This window comes from Coregonus clupeaformis, unplaced genomic scaffold (assembly GCF_020615455.1).
Source record: "Coregonus clupeaformis isolate EN_2021a unplaced genomic scaffold, ASM2061545v1 scaf0430, whole genome shotgun sequence".
Taxonomy (NCBI): domain Eukaryota; kingdom Metazoa; phylum Chordata; class Actinopteri; order Salmoniformes; family Salmonidae; genus Coregonus; species Coregonus clupeaformis.
In genome coordinates, this window is record NW_025533885.1 from 1555 (window position 1) to 8771 (window position 7217).

The window sequence follows — 7217 nt, forward strand, 5'->3', positions numbered from 1 at the left end:
CAGCCACACTAAAGGGGGTTAACAGCCACACAATAAGGGGGTATTACAGTCTTACCTTGTAGCTATAGAACTCCTGTCTTACCTGTAGTCCATAGGACTCCCTGTCTTACCTGTAGCTCATAGGACTCCCTGCTCTTACGAGCTCAGAACTCCCTGTCTTACCTGTAGCTCATGGACTCCCTGTCTTACCTGTGGCTCGCAGGACTCCCGCTTACCTGTAGCTCAGCAGAACTGCTCACCTGTGGCTCATAGGACCCTGTCTACCTGTGGCTCTAGGACCTGTCTTACCTGTAGCTCAGAACTCCCTGTCTTACCTGTAGCTCATAGAACTCCCTGTCTTACCTGTAGCTCTGGGACCACTGTCTTACTTGTAGCTCATAGAACTCCCTGTCTTACTCAGCTCATAGAACTCCCTGTCTTACCTGTGGCTCATGAGGACTCCCTGTCTTACCTGTAGCTCATAGAACTCCCTGTCTTACCTGTAGCTCATAGAACTCCCTGTCCTCCAGTAGTACAGCTGAAGCTTCTTCTTACAGCAACACACATCCTCAGCTGGGCCTCTCCTGAAGGGGCTGCTGCAGGAAGAAGCAGAAGAAGACTATTTGTCCCATTGTCAAAGGGAAACAGGAAAATCTTTACAGGAGCTACAGATAGATACAATTAACTGGTTAACATAAAAGACATTTACAAACTATGTCGCCGTCACCAGAGCGTCATTTTACCTGCAGGTCATAGGCGGAAAGAGCGTTGCCCCCTGGCCTTGGAGACCACGGTAATCGCTGGAAGGTCAACAGATCATGCACATGGATGTTGTTCTCTGTAGAGGGAGAGAGGAACACACACATGCAGACACAGACACACACATAGACACACACACACAGAACAACAACAGGCAACATTAAAACAAGCTTTGACCCATGGATTATCGAGATTAACATCCTCATGTTCATGTGAACAATATGGCCTCTTGTTTGCTGAGGAAAATGTTTTACTGTACCTAGCAGACTGATGAGGATCTTGTACTGTGAGACAAATGAAGAGCTGCAAGGAAGAGAAGAAAGAGACTAGAGTGAAACAGAGGGACAATGGTAACCTGAGGGAGAAAGAGACCAGAGTGAAACTGAGAGGGACAATGGTAACCTGAGGGAGAAAGAGACCAGAGTGAAACTGAGAGGGACAATGGTAACCTGAGGGGAGAAAGAGACCAGAGTGAAACTGAGGGACAATGGTAACCTGAGGGGACAGGAAACTGAGCGGGACAATGGTAACCTGAGGGAGAAAGAGACCAGAGTGAAACTGAGAGGGACAATGGTAACCTGAGGGAGAAAGAGACCAGAGGAAACAGAGTGGACAATGAACCTGAGGGAGAAAAAGAGACCAGAGTGTAAAGTGAGGACAATGGTAACCTGAGGGAGAAAGAGACCAGAGTGAAACTGAGCGACAATGTAACCTGAGGGAGAAAGAGACCAGAGTGAAACTGAGTGGGACAATGGTAACCTGAGGGAGAAAGAGACCAGAGGAAACTGAGCGGACAATGGTAACCTGAGGAGAAAGAGACCAGAGTGAAACCCGAGAGGGACAATGGTAACCTGAGGAGAAAGAGACCAGAGTGAAACAGAGTGGGACAATGGTAACCTGAGGGAGAAAGAGACCAGAGTGAAACTGAGCGACAATGGTAACCTGAGGGAGAAAGAGACCAGAGTGAAACGAGAGGGACAATGGTAACCTGAGGGAGAAAGAGACCAGAGTGAAACTGAGAGGGACAAGGTAACCTGAGGGAGAAAAGAGACCAGAGTGAAACGAGCGGACAATGGTAAACCTGAGGGAGAAAGAGACCAGAGTGAAACTGAGAGGGACAATGGTAACCTGAGGGAGAAAGAGACCAGAGTGAAACAGTGGGACAATGGCAACCTGAGGGAGAAAGAGACCAGAGTAAAAGAGAGGGACAATGGTAACCTGAGGGAGAAAGAGACCAGGAGTGAAACTGAGCGGGACAATGGTAACCTGAGGGAGAAAGAGACCAGAGTGAAACTAGAGGGACAATGGTAACCTGAGGGAGAAAGAGACCAGAGTGAAACTGAGGGACAATGGTAACCTGAGGGAGAAAGAGACCAGAGTGAAACTGAGAGGGACAATGGTAACTGAGGGAGAAAGAGACCAGAGGAAACTGAGAGGGACAATGGTAACCTGAGGGAGAAAAGAGACCAGAGTGAAACTGAGAGGGACAATGGTTAACCTGAGGGAGAAAAAGAGACCAGAGTGAAACAGAGTGGGACAATGGTAACCTGAGGGAGAAAGAGACCAGAGTGTGAAACAGAGGACAATGGTAACCTGAGGGAGAAAGAGACCAGAGTGAAACTGAGAGGGACAAATGGTAACCTGAGGGAGAAAGAGACCAGAGTGAAACAGAGTGGGACAATGGTAACTAGGAAAGAGACAAGGAAACTGAGAGGGACAATGGTAACCTGAGGAGAAAGAGACCAGAGTGAAACTGAGAGGGACAATGGTAACCTGAGGGGAAAGAGACCAGAGTGAAACAGAGAGGGACAATGGTAACCTGGGAGGGAGAAAGAGACCAGAGGAAACTGAGAGGGACAATGGTAACCTGAGGGAGAAAGAGACCAGAGTGAAACTGAGAGGGACAATGGTAACCTGAGGGAGAAAGAGACCAGAGTGAAATGAGAGGGACAATGGTAACCTGAGGGAGAAAGAGACCAGAGGAAACTGAGAGGGACAATGGTAACCTGAGGGGAGAAAGAGACCAGAGTGAAACTGAGAGGGACAATGGTAACCTGAGGGAGAAAGAGACCAGAGTGAAACTGAGAGGGACAATGGTAACCTGAGGGAGAAAGAGACCAGAGTGAAACTGAGAGGGACAATGGTAACCTGAGGGAGAAAGAGACCAGAGTGAAACTGAGCGACAATGGTAACCTGAGGGAGAAAGAGACCAGAGTGAAACTGAGCGGACAATGGTAACCTGAGGGAGAAAGAGACCAGAGTGAAACTGAGCGGACAATGGTAACCTGAGGGAGAAAGAGACCAGAGTGAAACGGAGCGGACAATGGTAACCTGAGGGAGAAAGAGACCAGAGTGAAACTGAGAGGGACAATGGTAACCTGAGGGAGAAAGAGACTAGAGTGAAACGAGAGGGACAATGGTAACCTGAGGGAGAAAGAGACCAGAGTGAAACTGAGAGGGACAATGGTAACCTGAGGGAGAAAGAGACCAGAGTGAAACTGAGCGGGACAATGGTAACCTGAGGGAGAAAGAGACCAGAGTGAAACTGAGCGGACAATGGTAACCTGAGGGAGAAAGAGACCAGAGTGAAACTGAGAGGGACAATGGTAACCTGAGGGAGAAAGAGACCAGAGTGAAACTGAGAGGGACAATGGAACCTGAGGGAGAAAGAGACCAGAGTGAAACTGAGCGGACAATGGTAACCTGAGGGAGAAAGAGACCAGAGGAAACTGAGTGGGACAATGGTAACCTGAGGAGAAAGAGACCAGAGGAAACAGAGCGGACAATGGTAACCTGAGGGAGAAAGAGACCAGAGTGAAACTGAGGGGACAATGGTAACCTGAGGGAGAAAGAGACCAGAGTGAAACTGAGAGGGACAATGGTAACCTGAGGGAGAAAGAGACCAGAGGAGAACAGAGCGGGACAATGGTAACCTGAGGGAGAAAGAGACCAGAGTGAAACTGAGAGGACAATGGTAACCTGAGGGAGAAAGAGACCAGAGTGAAACGAGAGGGACAATGGTAACCTGAGGGAGAAAGAGACCAGAGTGAAACTGAGAGGGACAATGGTAACCTGAGGGAGAAAGAGACCAGAGTGAAACTGAGAGGGACAATGGTAACCTGAGGGAGAAAAAGAGACCAGAGTGAAACGAGTGGGACAATGGTAACCTGAGGAGAAAGAGACCAGAGTGAAACTGAGAGGGACAATGGTAACCTGAGGGAGAAAGAGACCAGAGTGAAACTGAGCGGACAATGGTAACCTGAGGGAGAAAGAGACCAGAGGAAACTGGAGCGGACAATGGTAACCTGAGGGAGAAAGAGACCAGAGTGAAACTGAGCGGACAATGGCAACCCTGAGGGAGAAAGAGACCAGAGTGAAACTGAGAGGGACAATGGCAACCTGAGGGAGAAAGAGACCAGAGTGAAACTGAGAGGGACAATGGTAACCTGAGGGAGAAAGAGACCAGAGTGAAACTGAGCGGGACAATGGTAACCTGAGGGAGAAAAGAGACCAGGAGTGAAACTGAGAGGGACAATGGTAACCTGAGGGAGAAAGAGACCAGAGTGAAACAGAGCGGACAATGGTAACCTGAGGGAGAAAGAGACCAGAGTGAAACTGAGAGGACAATGGTAACCTGAGGGAGAAAGAGACCAGAGGAAACTGAGCGGGACAATGGTAACCTGAGGGAGAAAGAGACCAGAGTGAAACTGAGAGGGACAATGGTAACCTGAGGGAGAAAGAGACCAGAGTGAAACTGGAGCGACAATGGTAACCTGAGGGAGAAAGAGACCAGAGTGAAACTGAGCGGACAATGGTAACCTGAGGGAGAAAGAGACCAGAGTGAAACTGAGCGGGACAATGGTAACCTGAGGGAGAAAGAGACCAGAGGAAACTGAGAGGGACAATGGTAACCTGAGGGAGAAAGAGACCAGAGTGAAACTGAGCGGGACAATGGCAACCTGAGGGAGAAAGAGACCAGAGTGAAACTGAGCGGGACAATGGTAACCTGAGGGAGAAAGAGACCAGAGTGAAACTGAGCGGGACAATGGTAACCTGAGGGAGAAAGAGACCAGAGTGAAACTGAGAGGGACAATGGTAACCTGAGGGAGAAAGAGACCAGAGTGAAACTGAGAGGGACAATGGTAACCTGAGGGAGAAAGAGACCAGAGGGAAACTGAGCGGGACAATGGTAACCTGAGGGAGAAAGAGACCAGAGTGAAACTGAGAGGGACAATGGTAACCTGAGGGAGAAAGAGACCAGAGTGAAACTGAGCGGGACAATGGTAACCTGAGGGAGAAAGAGACCAGAGTGAAACTGAGAGGGACAATGGTAACCTGAGGGAGAAAGAGACCAGAGTGAAACTGAGCGGACAATGGTAACCTGAGGGAGAAAGAGACCAGGAGTGAAACTGAGCGACAATGGTAACCTGAGGGAGAAAGAGACCAGAGTGAAACTGAGCGGGACAATGGTAACCTGAGGGAGAAAGAGACCAGAGTGAAACTGAGAGGGACAATGGTAACCTGAGGGAGAAAGAGACCAGAGTGAAACTGAGAGGGACAATGGTAACCTGAGGGAGAAAGAGACCAGAGTGAAACTGAGGGGACAATGGTAACCTGAGGGAGAAAGAGACCAGAGTAGAAACTGAGCGGGACAATGGTAACCTGAGGGAGAAAGAGACCAGAGTGAAACTGAGCGGGACAATGGTAACCTGAGGGAGTGTCAACAACTCCTTGTCACTCAAGGACAGCAACGGAGTTGACAAGAGCACATCAAAGATCTGGAACTAGGCTAGGGACAACAGTCTCTACTAGATTTGTTTCAATCTGTGGTACTTTTTGTAATTCCTGTCACATCAACAGGATGTGAAGCGTGTGTACATTACGAGAGACGGTAACTGAAAGGGGTCCTGAGGGGGGACAGAGAGAGAGAGAGAGACCTCCCGGCTCCCTCCATCCTCACTCCGTCTGCCTACCTGCTGGATCTTCTTGGAGAAGTTCTTGTTGGATTTCTCCAGAGTCACCTCAAACCTGTTGGTACCTATGAAGAAGAAAGAGAGAGTGGATCTGTTTCCTTGTTTGAGGCACCTGCTACGGAATGAGGTAATAAACACAATGACACTGGAAACTATGCTCACCGAAGCCAACCATACACACACAAAAACACAGGACAGGGACTGAAAGCAGAGGTCTCTCTCTCATTCACCTGCATCCTTTTGATTCTGTAGAGCAGGAGATGGCCTGGTTTGGTCCCCACTAGAAGCCAGTCCTCTGTGACATGATAGGAAATAGAAGGACCTCAGCATGGTTATGTCTCAAATGGCCCTATGTAGTGCACTACTTTTGATAAGAACCCATAGGGCTCTGGTTAAATACATAGGAAATGCCATTTGGGACACAAGTTATATGAGGACATCACTGGGAGCCATTATAATACAATGGTATTAATTAAATATGACGTGGTCTCCAATAAATCTCTCGGTCATCGACAGGGTGACTTTGTTTACAATTGTCTGTCACCTCAAAACTCATCAAGCTATAAATTGGCTTGCTGTCAAGTTATCAGCTGGCTAGCTGGTAAACAAACCAGCCAGCTAGCTTGTTCATGTCAACAACATTGTGTGGTTAGCTAGATAGATAGCTAGTTAGTCGACAATATCAATTTACCCCAGGCCGCAAGACAGTCAATCTGGAGAGGCAGTTTCTCCAGGATAGGCACCGGTTGAAGGTCATGCATTGTGGAGCTTTCCTGGTAGCGAGATCCGATAAATTAACAAGCCGGTTGATGGATAATGTCGTTTCGATTTACTAAGGTAGCAGAGCTAACGTTACTAGCCAGCCAGTAATGACAAAAATCACTTTCACGCTGGGCAACGTTACAAGGCACGCCTAAAATGTCATGTCCCCACCAGCCGATCAAACCGTTTCTTTAATCCGTATTGGTGACCTGAAGATAATTCCTGTCATTCGTTGAAACCATGACATCCAAGCAAGTTTCGTCCAAAAAGAAATAGCAAGGAAATTGTTCTAGCCAGCTAGCTAGCGTTAACACACACACAAACGCTAGCTAGCAAGCCAACTAAATTCCGTAGCCATCATCCCATGCTAGTCTTGACCGACCCACCTTTTGACAAGAAAATCAGAAATGACTAGATAAATACTTGTCGTTCAAGTTGCTCAGTTAGCTAATAAGCTAGTTAGCTGGCTAGTTCCTCTCAGCGCCGCTACAGACTCGGGTTCGACAGGCACGGACTGACGTCAGACGTTCACGGGGACCAATTATAACAAGGCGCACATTCACGAGCGATCAAGCACCGGGCGGATAGAGAAGAATGTGTGTTGTTGCATAAAGCGAAGGGACAAGACTGGAACTACCAATTGGATATCACGAATCGGGGAGAAAAAGGGGTAAAAAGTTTTTAAAAATATACAAAAATTAATTAATGCAAATTAAGCTTGCATGAACAACACACAGGTCAATT

General features: G+C 48.0%; 1 pseudogene; it reads right to left on the reverse strand.

Moving 5' to 3' along the window:
• Positions 1–479: 479 nt before the first annotated feature.
• Positions 480–6472, reverse strand: LOC123484737 (annotated as a pseudogene).
• Positions 6473–7217: the final 745 nt, after the last annotated feature.